Source organism: Pseudorca crassidens, chromosome 17 (genome assembly GCF_039906515.1).
Source record: "Pseudorca crassidens isolate mPseCra1 chromosome 17, mPseCra1.hap1, whole genome shotgun sequence".
Classification (NCBI taxonomy): Eukaryota; Metazoa; Chordata; class Mammalia; order Artiodactyla; family Delphinidae; genus Pseudorca; species Pseudorca crassidens.
In genome coordinates, this window is record NC_090312.1 from 19,441,819 (window position 1) to 19,455,887 (window position 14,069).

At 40.5% G+C, this 14,069-nt stretch overlaps 1 protein-coding gene across 5 annotated transcripts in view; it reads right to left on the reverse strand.

Annotated features, from left to right (window-relative positions):
• Nucleotides 1–14,069, reverse strand: part of DEPTOR (DEP domain containing MTOR interacting protein) — a 172,466-nt gene that overhangs the window by 30,699 nt on the left and 127,698 nt on the right. The gene's annotated exons all lie outside the window — the stretch shown is intronic.

Genomic DNA, 14,069 nt, shown 5'->3' on the forward strand with positions numbered 1-14,069 from the left:
GCATCTCTTGAATTCCCTAGCGGTCCAGTGGTTAGGACTCCCCGCTTCCATCAGCAGCAACATGGAAGGACCTAGAGATTCTCCTACTGAGTGAAGTAAGTCAGACAGAGGAAGACAAGTATCATGAGATATCGCTTACATGTGGAATCTAAGGAAAAGGGCCTACTGTATGGCACAGAGAACTCTACTCAGTACTCTGTAATGACCTATACGGGGGAAAGAATCTAAAAAAAGAGTTGATATATGGATATGTATAACTGATTCACTTTGCTGTACAGCAGAAACTAACAACATTCTAAATCAACTAGACTCCAATAAAAATAAAAAAAAAAAAAACTATGCACATTGAAAGAAAAAAAAAGCATCTTAGAGCTCCCGGTTTTTCACAGACCTAGAATAAAGACATTGTGTATCTTTAACAGGTAACTTCCTACATTGGTACCCAACTGTACCCAGCCAGCAACTGCAATTTAACAATTTCCAAGAAACTATACTTTTCCTGGAAGGCGGTATAATAGAAAAAGCATTTGGTTTAGCGTTTTACCAACTTGGGTTTAAATCCTAACTCAGCAACTTACTAGCTTAAGCTAGGTATTTAAATTCCTGAGCTTCAGTTCCCTCAGCTCTAAAATAGGGGTGATTAATAATCATAATATCTACCTTCTAAGATTGTTGTAAGAATTAAATGAGGTCAAGGACGTAAAGCTTCTACTCCAGTGCTCTGAACCTATGGGGTACTCAATACTTTTTCATAATCACAGTGTTTGTGGCTGTTACTATTCATTTGGACTCAGTTTACAGCGAGATTCTATGTCTTCGTGTTCCCCAAACAGTCTTCTTTTATACCTATTATTCCTGCATGATTATTAATAGTTTCTCCTTTCACCTGCCATGGTGTCCCAGTTGAGATGATAAATTTCACCCATTTCCCTATTTCCCATCCTTAGGAAAATGGATGAGGCCAACAAAGGTCAGCTTTTAAACTAAGTATTAGTTTACCTATGATAGGACAGATAATTACAATAAAAAAATTTTAAAAGCACTATTCAGTAATGAGCGGCCACTTTGGATGTTTCATACTGAACATAATACTGATCACAGCTACTGCCTCAAACGGAGGGGCTTCTCTTGAGGTTGGTGGTGGCATCAGATGCTGGGTACTTTCCATTTAGCTGACACAGATTAACAGATGGTATATCTGTTGTGTGTCTGAACAGTGCACACTGGACAGGAATGATTTGTTTATATCTCTCAAATAGAAAAATGGACAGATCTCCAGCTGTCGGTGATAAGTACTTCTAATCAGCAAAACAGAATCAAACAGAATATAAATCTATAAGGTGCTTGGCATATAGTAGGCACTGGTGGTGAGCTGAATGATACCCCCAACCCCCAAAGAGTTCCATGTCCTAATCCCCAGAACCTGTGAATATATTAGTTGACATGGCAACAAGGAATTAAAGTTGCAAATGGAACTGGACTGCTAATCAGCTGATTTTAACATAGGGATTATCCAGGTGGGCCCAATGTAATCACAAGGGTACTTATAAGAAGGAGACAAAAAGTCAAAGGCAGAGGGGCTTCCCTGGTGGCACAGTGGTTGAGAGTCTGCCTGCCGATGCAGGGGACACAGGTTCGTGCCCCAGTCCGGGAGGATCCCACATGCCGCGGAGCGGCTGGGCCCGTGAGCCATGGCCGCTGAGCCTGCACGTCCGGAGCCTGTGCTCCGCAACGGGAGAGGCCACAACAGTGAGAGGCCCGCGTACCGCAAAAAAAAAAAAAAAAAAAAGTCAAAGGCAGAATTAGGAGATGTGACCAGAGAAGCAAGACTGATATGAGGAAGGGGCTAGGAGCTGAGGGATGCAGGTGGCCTCTAGAAGTTGAAAAAGGTAAGGAAAGGGATTCTCCCCTCAGAACCTACAGAAGGAATGCAGACCTACTGATACCTTTATTTTAGACCTTTTACTCCAGAACTATAAGATAATAAATTTACATTGTTTTAAGTTACCAAGTTTGTTAATTTGTTACAGCAGCAATAGGAGATGAATAAAATAATCAATACATATTCATTGTTGAATGAACTGAATGAATAATGTATTAAGCAAAAAAGCACAATTAGGATTGAGCCTGAAGGATTTCTGGCTCCTTATAAATTATTTCTTCATTGATTGGGAAAATAAGAAAATAAAAAGAGGGACTTCTCTGATGGCACAGTGGTTAAGAATCCACCTGCCAATGCAGGAGACATGATCCCTGGCCCGGGAAGATCCCACATGCTGCAGAGCAACTGAGCCCATGTGCCACAACTACTGAGCCTGTGCTCGAGAGCCTGTAAGCCACAACTACTGAGCCCACGTGCTGCAACTACTGAAGCCCATGCACCTAGAGCCCGTGCTCCACAACAAGAGAAGCCACCACAATGAGAAGCCTGCGCACCGCAACGAAGAGTAGCCCCCACTCGCCACAGCTAGAAAAAGCCCATGGGCAGCAACGAAGACCCAACACAGCCAAAAATTTAATTAATTAATTAATTAAAGAAAAAAAGGAAAAGAAGACAAAAGGGAAGGGACAGAAGTTGGAGAGAGGGGGAGGAAAGGAGATGGCTGAGGTTGATTAAGTTAATGAAGTTGTTTTCATGGCTGTTAGCTTCCAGCTCTAACCCACCCCCTTCCTTGAGGGAACATAAGCTGCAGCTGTGAAGAAGTGTTATCGTTATCTTATAGGAAACCACCAGAAAAAAAAAACAAGAACCCACCAGAACTGGTTAGAACCAGCCAAATCCAAGATGGCAGAAGACCTGACCTTCAGGAGACCCTGAACCTCATTATACGCTCATTGTAATATGTTAGCATGCTAAATGACACACCCACCAATACCATGACAGTTGACAATTGCCATGATAACAACCAGAGGAATCCATATTAGGACTGAAAAGGGATGTTGCCCCAGTTCTGAGCAAACTACACGCCTGTTCTCGGAGAAGTAATGAATTCCCTCCCCCTAACCCCTCCCCTCTATATCAGAGGTATCCCAGCCCAAGTCTGGTGAGAAGGTGATTTGCAAACTAAGTTCCCGATTCTCCATTCTCTGGCCTCCGAATAAAGCTTGTGCTGTTTCTGTCTCAGCGTCGGTTTTGTTATTGGCTGTGGAATCCAAACGGACAAAGAACCTTCCCCACAGAGACATGGGGTTCTGGCCAGGGCCAGGGCCCAAGTGGGGGTCCGTCCAACCAATTCGGTAACAATGTGTCCCATATCTGTTGTTCTCATTATCATACTTCTTTAAGTGTAATGTCTTAAGAATTAAGGTGCACACCTGCTCCCAATTATTTATTAATAAATTTAGTGTTGACAACACAAAGAATGTGAAAATACTAAAACACTTGAAAATCACTGTTTCCTTTTATTGTTTTCTGAGTGGGTAATATCCACAGAAACTCAGACACAGTATTAAGAAATATAACAAATATGAAACAGAAATTACATGTTATATTTAAAATGTAAGTATGAAATAAAATACATAAAATACTGTATTAAGTTTAAAGATATCTATACCTATTACTTAGATAAACCAAAAGTGGAACGTACTAAAAGGGCAGCTGTGTATCTGTGGAAAAGACGAAGGATTTGGAATCAAATGATATGTATTTAAGTCCTAGGCTCCTTGGCTGGATGATCTTTTTTTTGGCCGCATAGCTTGTGGGCATCTTAGTTCCCCGACTAGGAATGGAACCCAGGCCCTCGGCAGTGACAGCGAGGAGTCCTAATCACTGGACTGCCAGGGAATTCCCTGAATGATCTTAATAAAGTCATTTGCCTCTATGCCTCAATGACATCATCTACAAAAGAGAGTTAGGTAAAAATGCTTAGCCTCACAGGTTCAAATTAATGAATTGAAAACCTTTGTGCAGATACCAAGCCCTACACCAACACTAGCTTCAATGAACTTCTTTCCCTTTAAAAATACCCACTTTTTTCAAGGTCACACGCAAAACAAAATGGAAAGTGCACAGTGGCAAGCACAGTGGTTATTTACTCAATAAACACTCGCTGTTGTCATAAGCCTCAGTATTTTCCACTCCCCAACTTATAAAATACTATGGTGTCGTTCTACATAAGCAGACCGACCTCTGTTTTTCTTTTCGTTTCCACAAATCTGTCACCATGAATTGAGGGCACTTTTTTTTTTTCGTCAGAGCACATCTTGTACAGAATCAGCAGTTCTCAACCATGGTTGAAGTCGTAGTAAGAATCAAGGTCACACATCCTGAAACAGGCTACAAGTATAATTTGCAGGACAATTCAGCACGAATTCAATGTAGACATTTGCTGGAGTTTTGTGTTTTCTACTCCAGCATGCTCTTGAGCCAAAGAATGAGAGGAATTCCACCCCCACCTAACCCAGCGTGTTGACTTTAGACCCGGGTCCTTCTTTTCTCCAAAGTGATGAACAGCCTTTCTGTGTTGCCCAAGGCGAGTGCAGAAGTTACACTCTAGCTAACCCTTCATAGGCTCCCAAAGATGAGACATGTCTCTGCATCACTCAGGGATCACCTGCAGCATTTAGTCTCGACCAGAATTGTATTCTCTCTCTCCCCCATAGTGTTGGTTTCAATTGACCAACATTTAAAAATTAGACAATTTTCACATAAAAATCTAGATTCTGGCTTCTCTGGAACAATCTGAAGAGCTAACAATACCAGGCCTGGATGGCCACTTGGCAGTGACTCCATAGGGGCTGCCCCTTCTAGATGGGCACACGTTCTCTCGTTTGCTGTGGTCCTCACTTCCTGTTTTTCTCACACCTAGCTGAGAGACATTTGAGTCTGTGATCCCTGATCTGGGGCCACCAGAGAGAGAGCTTAAGAGAGGAAGGCTTGGTGCTTCAAAACTGATGGGCCCCACATGTTTAACAGCTGATGAAAGGGGAAATAAAATGTGGTATATCCATACAATGGAATATTATTCAGCAATAAAATGGAACCAACTACATGTTACGACATGGCTGAACCTGGAAAACATTCTGCTAAGCGAAAGAAGCCAGTCCCAGCTCTGACTCAGCCAGGCGATCACAAGGTAAACAACAGATACAACCGTTCTGTTTTTCACTTTCAATACAGTATTCCATAAATTATAAGAGACAGTCAACACTCTAGTACAAAACATGATTTGTGTTAGATGATTTTGCCCAGCTGTAGGCTAATATAAGTGTTCTGAGCATGTTTAAAATAAGATAGACTAAGCTATGATGTTCCCTAGGTTAAGTGTATTAAATGCATTTTTGACTTACAGATATTTTCAATTTACAATGGGTTTATCAGGATGGAACCCCATCATAGGTCATCTAGTTCTCTAGACCTGCCATTGAGTCTCTTACATTCTTGATATCCTTCTAATCAATTTTTCTTTCTTTCTTTTTTTTTTTTAATGATAGCTGGTTTCTGTCATTGGCAACCCATGCTCATCAATAAAATCCTTAAGAACAAACTGAATATCAGAGAGGTTAAGTTATTTGCTCAAGGGCACACAACTAAGTGCCTCATCTGGAATTTGAACTCCATGACTCTACAGCCTGACATAAATACAAATTTATAAAGTACAACATGCAAGTTCTGACGAATGCAGAGAACAGTGGAAAACAAGTGTTTTCTCTCTTGGCCTTAACTGTTAATTAAACAGTCTGGGTTTGCTCAAATACCTTGTGATGTTGATGTTAAGGCTCTTCCAACTTCATGAAGAAGGATTTTACTCATTTAAGGTTGGGCTGCTTTTTGTGTCACTTAAAATCCTCAACAATATGTAAATTTGGACATTTATTTCAAATTTTTTTCCTTGAATGAGGCAAGAAAAAAAAAAAGGTCTTTCAAACACTTATCATGCTTATATTCAAGGTAGTAATTTTAGAGTCAGGCTGTTGGAAAGACGTCATCTCTCCCTAAGTGGTCCCAACAACTGCTGTGGTTCCAGCAGTTCCAATATCCTGTTACTAAAAATGTGCAAAATGATCTAGAAATGCAGGTATTACTATGTAATGTATTCAGTTTTAATGGACTTTGAATTAGCATCTATGGTACACTATGTTCTGAAAGTCAACACACAAGCAACAACAGGAAGCACACGGCCTGGGGGAAAATTATTTCTCTACTATATTAAAAAGCACAAACACACAGAACATGTGATGACCTCTGAATAGACCTACCTTAGATACCTATTACCTCCTATCTGGGGTGGGGGACTTAGGTGCCACCCAGAGGGGGTAATGAGAATTCGAGTGAGGCTGTGATGCTTTTCTTCTGCTTATAATTATCTTTCTCAGATTTGTTTTCAAAGATTTGAATGCAATTCCCTCATGTCCCCAGTTCATTGAAAAGAGCTGTCATGAGCTCCTATAGCTGCTCTGAACTCATCTCCTACAAAAAGGAGGGTACCTTCACTTTAGAAAGAAGAGATGTAGAGGACATTATCCTTAATGAAAGGGAAGAACCAAGCCTTCATAAGTCATGGGTAAGTGATGTCTCTGAGCATCCGGGCAGTGAAGAAAAGGCCTAAAAGTAGGTCCAATAAGAGTTAACAAGAAGAGGGAGTCAGGACTCATACGTTTCAGGGTGTGATCACGTTGGGATAAACACCTAGGCTGAACTCCAGGCTTCTTCCTGATAAGGAGCCAGAGTGACTAAATAATCTTGCCTCTAATTCCTCTCCCTGAGCCAGTGCTGGCAGATGTACACTAACCCTCTGAACAGATTGAGCGCCTGTGGGATGATGCAATTGCACATGAGTTCTTGTATGGCTGGAGTTCCATCACAACCATTTGATTATTTCAAACAAAGTGGGAGTGAGATTGAGGAGAAACACTACACCTATGATTACCTAAGTGTCTTCTCACTGCCATGGAGATCTGTATTCACTAAGTCACTTGCATCCCTGAAATGGCTGCATTCATGTGAAAGCTACTCTACCTTTTCTCTATTTTTTTTTTTTTCTTTCTGATCTTGAAGGAGAAAGAAGGATTGGAAGGTAAGGCTGCTTCAGGCTTTCCCTGAAAACAATAAAACATTTAGCAAGACAGAGACCGAGGCAGATAAAATTTCAGAGACAGAAAGAGTCATAAGGAGAAAAAAGATAGACCCAGACAGATACAGAAAATAATCAGGAAGGTCTGAGTCCTGGTGAGTAGGAGACAGAAGCTTGTCCAATCAAATGATACAGAAAGCAGAACCAAGATATTAAGGGCAAGTTAATACTTAATCAATTCTTAATCAAGTAGAACCCTCAGATGTATTCTAGAGATCACTCTAATTGAGCTCCCACTAAAAGTAGAACTCTCCTCTACAAATCCCTGCCGGGCAACCAACCTATCTTACTTGAATGCTACATATGACAGGAAATGCACTAATTAATGAGGAAGCTTATTTTGAGCCAGTTACATGTTCGAAGTTTCAGCTACACATTCAGTCAACATTATTTAAACCAATTTCATTGTTCAGTGCCTAAGTGAAAAGCGTATCCAAATATAAAACAGTGGCTCTCAAACTGTAGTGCAAATATAAGTCACTTTGAGGGCTTGTTGAAAATGTGAATTCTCAGATCTTACCCAAGACCTACCAAATATGACTTTTCAGGGGGTGGGTCCCAAGAATCTGCACTTTCATTAAGCATATCAGGCGATTCTGCTACAGCACAATGTTGAAAAACCAATGCTATAAAGTATCCACCAGAATTTTTTGTACCAAAAGTTAGTTTATGTGCTCATCCCATTCCTGTTAGTATTGTGATAATACATTCTATGGTTTGAGAATTAACCACCTCAAATACAAGAAGGGGGCTGACATTTCAGATTTTATTATAATTATTACTTGCCTGAAGTCTATTTCATTTTTACAGCCAAATTTTGCTATCTTCTAGACTTTAAAATTAATAATAACAATGTATAAAATGCTTACGTTTAGAACTATTATCAGAGATAATATCCAAATTGCTCAAAATGCAATACCCCAAATAACCAAACCTGCTGCCATGTTACCACACATGTTTTTAAAGCCATGTGTGAGCCACCAATGTCAACTGTTAATGTGGCAAACACAGCCCACAACCAGACCTGGTGAGAATGAAGCTTGAGGCTTTTTGACAGCCAAAGTATCCAAAGTAAAGGTGGGTGAACCAGATTAACAAAAGTCATAAGTAGATTAAGAAACATTTGAAAGCTGCTGAAGTTTAGAAAGAAAAAAGGTATATTTTGATTGTTCCTATTTCTTTAAACCTTGCTCCAAATCATACACCATGGCTTTCATAATCTGACATAAGAGGCTGTGAAAGCAATAGCATAAATATTTAAATAGAGAACTATCTTTTTATGGATGATTTTTAATTTCTTTTCTTTGTTATCCACCCTGGGAAATCCTAGCCATTTGATCCATATACCTGGACCACTTCTCAGGTTACAACTTGCCAGTCAGCATGGGCAGTGCTCTAATTGCTAACGGGACCACTTAATATTTTTCCAAAGTTCTTTACATGTGTAATCTCATTTAAAATTCCCAACATACCCTATGAGGCAGGTATGATGATTATTGTTATTATTATTTACATCTCACAATCGAGGGTACAGAGAAATAAAGTAACTGGCCCAAGTTCACAAAGCTAGTAAGCGGTGGAGCCCAGATTTTGACTCCAAACTTGTATACTTAAGCCCTAGGCTACCTTGCCTCCTAAGTAATAGATAATCAGCTCCCCTAAAATTGGCACTGACACCACATGGATAAACACCTCAGTAGGGTATCTAAGTACCTCTCACACACAATGAAGTTTCTTAAGAACACTGCATTTGATTTTTCCTTCTATGATGCTTGAAAAATGGAATAATGCTCACTTCATCATCATCATTATCAGGGAAGAAAACGATGGAGAATAGTAAGGGGGCATTTTTTACTTTTAAGAATAACTCAGGCTCCGGGCTTCCCTGGTGGCGCAGTGGTTGAGAGTCCGCCTGCCAGTGCAGGGTACACAGGTTTGATCCCTGGTCCAGGAGGATCCCACGTGCCATGGAGCAACTGAGCCCATACACCACAGCTGCTGAGCTTGCGCTGTGGAGCCCGCGAGCCATGGCTGCTGAGACCGCGTGTCACAACTACTGAAGCCCAAGCGCCTAGAGCCCGTGCTCTGCAACAAGAGCGGCCGCTGTAATGAGAAGCCCGTGCACTGCAACGAAGAGTAGCCCCTGCTTGTTGCAACTGCAGAAAGCCCGCGCACAGCAACGAAGACCCAACGCAGCCAAAAATCAAATAAATAAATTTTAAAAGAAGAATAACTCAAGCTAATCTTTACATCTCAGGCTAGACCTGGCAGGTCTTATTATCCTCAACCAAAGTTTAAAAACCATGTTTATTTATAACTCTTCTGCTAGAGTGAGGTGAATGTTAATGATTCCTGAATGAAGATTTTAAAGGTTCCAGGAGGAAGGACATAACACAAATAGAGGTTTGTATAATTACCCTTGGTAACAATGCTGCATATAATTCAGCCAGCAAACTCCCCCAAGGCACACCATTTGTCATGGTGATTACATCACCTAATCTGTGCCTTTAACTGGCGTTACCAATTCCACTCACATTCCCTTTTTGTTGTTGCAATCTTTGCTTCACAATAGAAACAGGACAGCAGAAGATTCAATATACCATCTGTCTTCTGTAGGTGGGTGAGAAAGCTGGTATCAGGTGATCAACACAGAATGGGTGTTGCCAAGTTCAATGTGAGGCACCCTTCACTTGTCTGTAAAGCTTGGCTTATTCACCGCAAAAACAGACTTCCTAAAAAGTGTATCTCCAGGGATACACTCATTCTCTCCTTCCTTCCTGCTTCCCCAGTGAGGATCTCCCCAAGGGTAAATTAAGCATAGAGCAATGGAGAAAGCACTGGATTAGGAGTCAGGAAAGAAATCCTAGTCTCAGCTCTGCACCCAAACAGCTGAATCATTCTGAACATGCTGTTTCACTTCTCCAAGCATTAGTTCGTCATCTGATCAACTGGGCTGCAAAAAACTGTATATTTATTAGAGACTTTAAAGCACCTTTCAGCTCTAAAATTCAATGAGAAAAAAATAACTTCTATTAGTTAGTGATTGAACAACATTTACTATTAATAACTGGTTATTTAGGTGCCAAGAACTAGGTCAGGAGTTTGCTTGCATTACATTTGCAAAGGAGACATTATTTTTAGATATGTAAACTGCAGTTCAGAAGAGTACAAATGAAGAAGTGTAAGATGAATCTCTCTCAGGCACTTAAGTGTTTTCGATATGTAAATAACAACAACAAAGGTCTAAAAGACATATTATAAAGCTACGGCCTATTATTATAGTCTATAAGATGGTGGTAGTATTAGTATTAGTATAGGTATATAGACCAACGCAACAGAATCAAAAGTCCAGAAACTGGACCCCTACACGTGGGCTTACGACAAAGTCAGCATTGAAGAAAAGGACATTTTATAATGTACAAGGTTCAATCCACCAGGAAGATACAAAAATTATAAACATATATACCTAACAAGTATATATATCAAGCACAAACACGAAATGTATATGCCGGACAAAAAAAGCCCCCAAATACATGAGGCCAAATGCACAGAATTCAAAGGACAGACAATTCAATAACAGTTGGAGACTATTCTGCTCCACTTTCAATAGAGGATAGAACAATTACTCTAGTTACATGTAACATATACGCATAACTTATGACCTAGCAATTCCACTCCTAGATATGTACCCAATATGATGACTGCAATATGATAAATTTATATAAATTTCAGAAGTAGACAACTAATCCATGGTCTTAGAATTCCTAGGTAGTAGTTGCACTAGTAATTTACTCTGTAATATAGTTTGAGATGTGCATGAATAATTTGTACATTTTTTATATAGTGCAGTAAAAATTTGTTAACTCTCATTTTTATAATTTACTAGTTATGTGACTTTAGCCAAGTGTATCCCTGGAGATACACTTTTTAGGAAGTCTCTGAGTTATACTTTACTCATCTGTAAGATGGGGATCGTGTTTATTAGGATCAAATCTGATTAAGTACTAAGCCCAGCGTTCAATACCAGTGAATGTTAAATAAATATTTGTTTTTCTCTTCTGTCCCTCTTCCTGCACAATCTCTCCCTCCAAAAGAGCCCAACGGATGCAGATTTTTGAAAGGGAGACAAATCTTTGCACGGGTCCACATCCAGGAAGCCAGTTTGGGTTCTGGTTTGGGAAATGGAAATAGATGTCAAGTTGCAGTTATTCATTCAGATAAGCAATTTTAAATAAACATACTTATTTTAAATGGATAAATTTAAATGGAGGATAAATTAGGAGGTTGGGATTAACATATACACACTACCATGTATAAAATAGATACCAAAACAGACCTACTGTATAGCACAAGGAACTCTACTCAATATTTTGTAATAACCTATAAGGGAAGAGAATTGCTGCGCTGTATTCCTGACACTAACATGCTATTGTAAATCAACTATACTTCAATAAAAAAATTTAAAAACTTTTTTTTGTTTTTTTGGCTATGTGGCATGCGGGATGAGGGATCTTAGTTCCCTATCCAGGGATTGAACCCATGCCCCCTGCAGTGGAAGCACAGTCTTAACCACTGGACCACCACAGAAATCCCAAAAGAAAATTTTTTTTAAATTAAAAAAAAACCCATAAAAATAAAAAAACAATACAGGGTGATAAGATAGAATTTTCCCCAATCCAAGAGAACTCCATAAGGATAGAGCATCCAGGAGCCCCAGTAAATAATCAGCATAATCTTAAAGTAGTGGAATTCAGTTAAAGAATCTCTGCTCCTGTCCCTAAGATATTCACTTTAACAAAGTTGCTTCAGAACTGAAGTAGTTGTAGAGTGTAGCTAGGCTCATGGATGGTCCTTGAACAAAATATTAGACAGAGACATAAGCTGAGTCAAGATTTGTTAGTTACATCTATGGAATGAGTTTCTTTCCTCCATAGAATGCTTTATGTTTACCCACACAGTCAGATTCAGCAAGGGATACCACTTAGGAGTTTTGGACATTCCTGGAGTAAATAAGTTGTGTGTGTGTGCTTATTGCATAACAGCCCTGACAGCAGAACACTGTTCTTGGGGAAAAAAAGAAAAAAGAAAGAAAATTTGCAGCTGTATGTTCAGTTCCATAAATCTCTCCACCAAATATGCAACTGGCTAGAGAGTGACTGGTGTGGGAGGAGGCAGAGATGCAGTTCTTGGATAAACACAGGATTTGCTCTCCAGAGAATGACCGTCTTCCTCTAAACTTTATGCATTTTAAGCATGCTGTGTGGCTATGTGGTATCCCCAAAGAACAGACTGCACCATTAGCCTTGAAGGAAAGCCAACTGTGTGTAAGAATGACTTTCTTTCACAACAAAACAGCGGCAACAACAAAAAGCAACTCTAAAGAATTTTTGTTGCAAATTGAGAAATCAAAGTGCCTGCTGGTTTCAAACAGAATCTGCTCGCTCCCAGCCCAAGTCGACCAAAGGTCTGTTTCGGATCCAGGCTCAGCCTTGGTCCATTTTGCTCAGTCGCGGGTGGTGGTGGTGTCAGGTCAGTCACGGGGAGGGGGGATTGTGGTGTACTTAAAGGAGGGGGCGATAGGAGGGACTCAGGTTCAGTCCAGAGAACTTGGATTCCCAAAGTTAGGATGAACGTTTGCCTTCCTGGCGATTCTCTCTAGGGACGTGTGTTAGACTGAATAGAGGATTTGTAGCCTACCCTGGTGGTTCTGTCACCTTCCTACAAGCAGTTCATGATTGCACTGGGACTGCGTCCAAGGTCTGCTTGTGCTAAGGACAGACAGCATGCCCTTGATCTGGTGCTTTCCCGAGGTTCTAAGAAGTGGTCAGGCACCGAAGAGAAGCAGCACAGACACATTATAACCACAGATTCCTTGGACTTCCTTTACTACTGAAGGAATCTGTTACCTGGGAGCCTTTATACCACAGGGGATATGCAAATTATCACTCCTACCCATTCCCCCGCCACAGACTTGGCTGCCCCTTGTGGATACAGGAAGTTCCTTAGAATTGCCCGTATTTGCAGACTCGGGCTTCCAACAGCAGGAGACACACTCTGACCACATGTATTAAACTCCCACAGGAGTGACGGCCAAAAGTAAAAAGGCTCCAGAAGGTCAGACTTCCTCCCTGACCCCAAATTCTTTCCTCCACAAGAAACTTTCACTCAATTTGTAGTTTGCCCTTAGAATGTTTATTATTAGCCATTTGACACCCAGAAATTATTATGCTTTTTTTCTGGATTATACTAAAATGTAATATTAATATACCCAAGATCTTCTCTCTTTTTTTAAAATTAATTAATTTTTGGCTTAGTCAGGTCTTAGCTGCGGCACGTGGGATCTTTCATTGCAGTGCGCGGGCTTCTCTCTAGCTGTGGCGCGTGGGCTCTGGAGCTCGCAAGCTCAGAAGTTGTAGCGTGTGGGCTCTCTAGTTGTGGTGCAGGGGCTTAGTTGCGCCGTGGCATGTGGGATCTTAGTTCCCCAACCAGGGATCTAACCCATGTTCCCTGCATTGGAAGGCAGATTCTTAACCACTGGACCACCAGGGAAGTCCCTCCAAGATTTTCAAAGATAGATTACTTAACGAGATACAGAACACATTAAGGTTATTCATCAGACGAAAAGTTGCATTATAACTGTTTTCACAAATGCAACGCATTTTTTTATATATTGTTTTAATCATAAGAGGAGACTTGTTGTGTGTTGATTACACTTTCTAGCTTTAGAAAAGTGAGCCGAAGTCTCGTTTCCTTTATTTTACCTCCAAGGTGGTGCTGCTCTGATCTAAGAACAAAATGTCTGTGTGTGTGTGTGTGTGTGTGTGTGTGTGTGTGTGTGTGTGTGTGTGTGTGTGTGTGTGTGTAAGTACTTTGCAGAGATACATAGGCCACCATCTACTTGGTAGTGTTTGGTGGGAAAAGTAAAAGGATTATAAATAGGTCTGAGCATGGAGCAACCTCCTTTGGGGCATGATATCTGGACCAAAAACCTTAGAC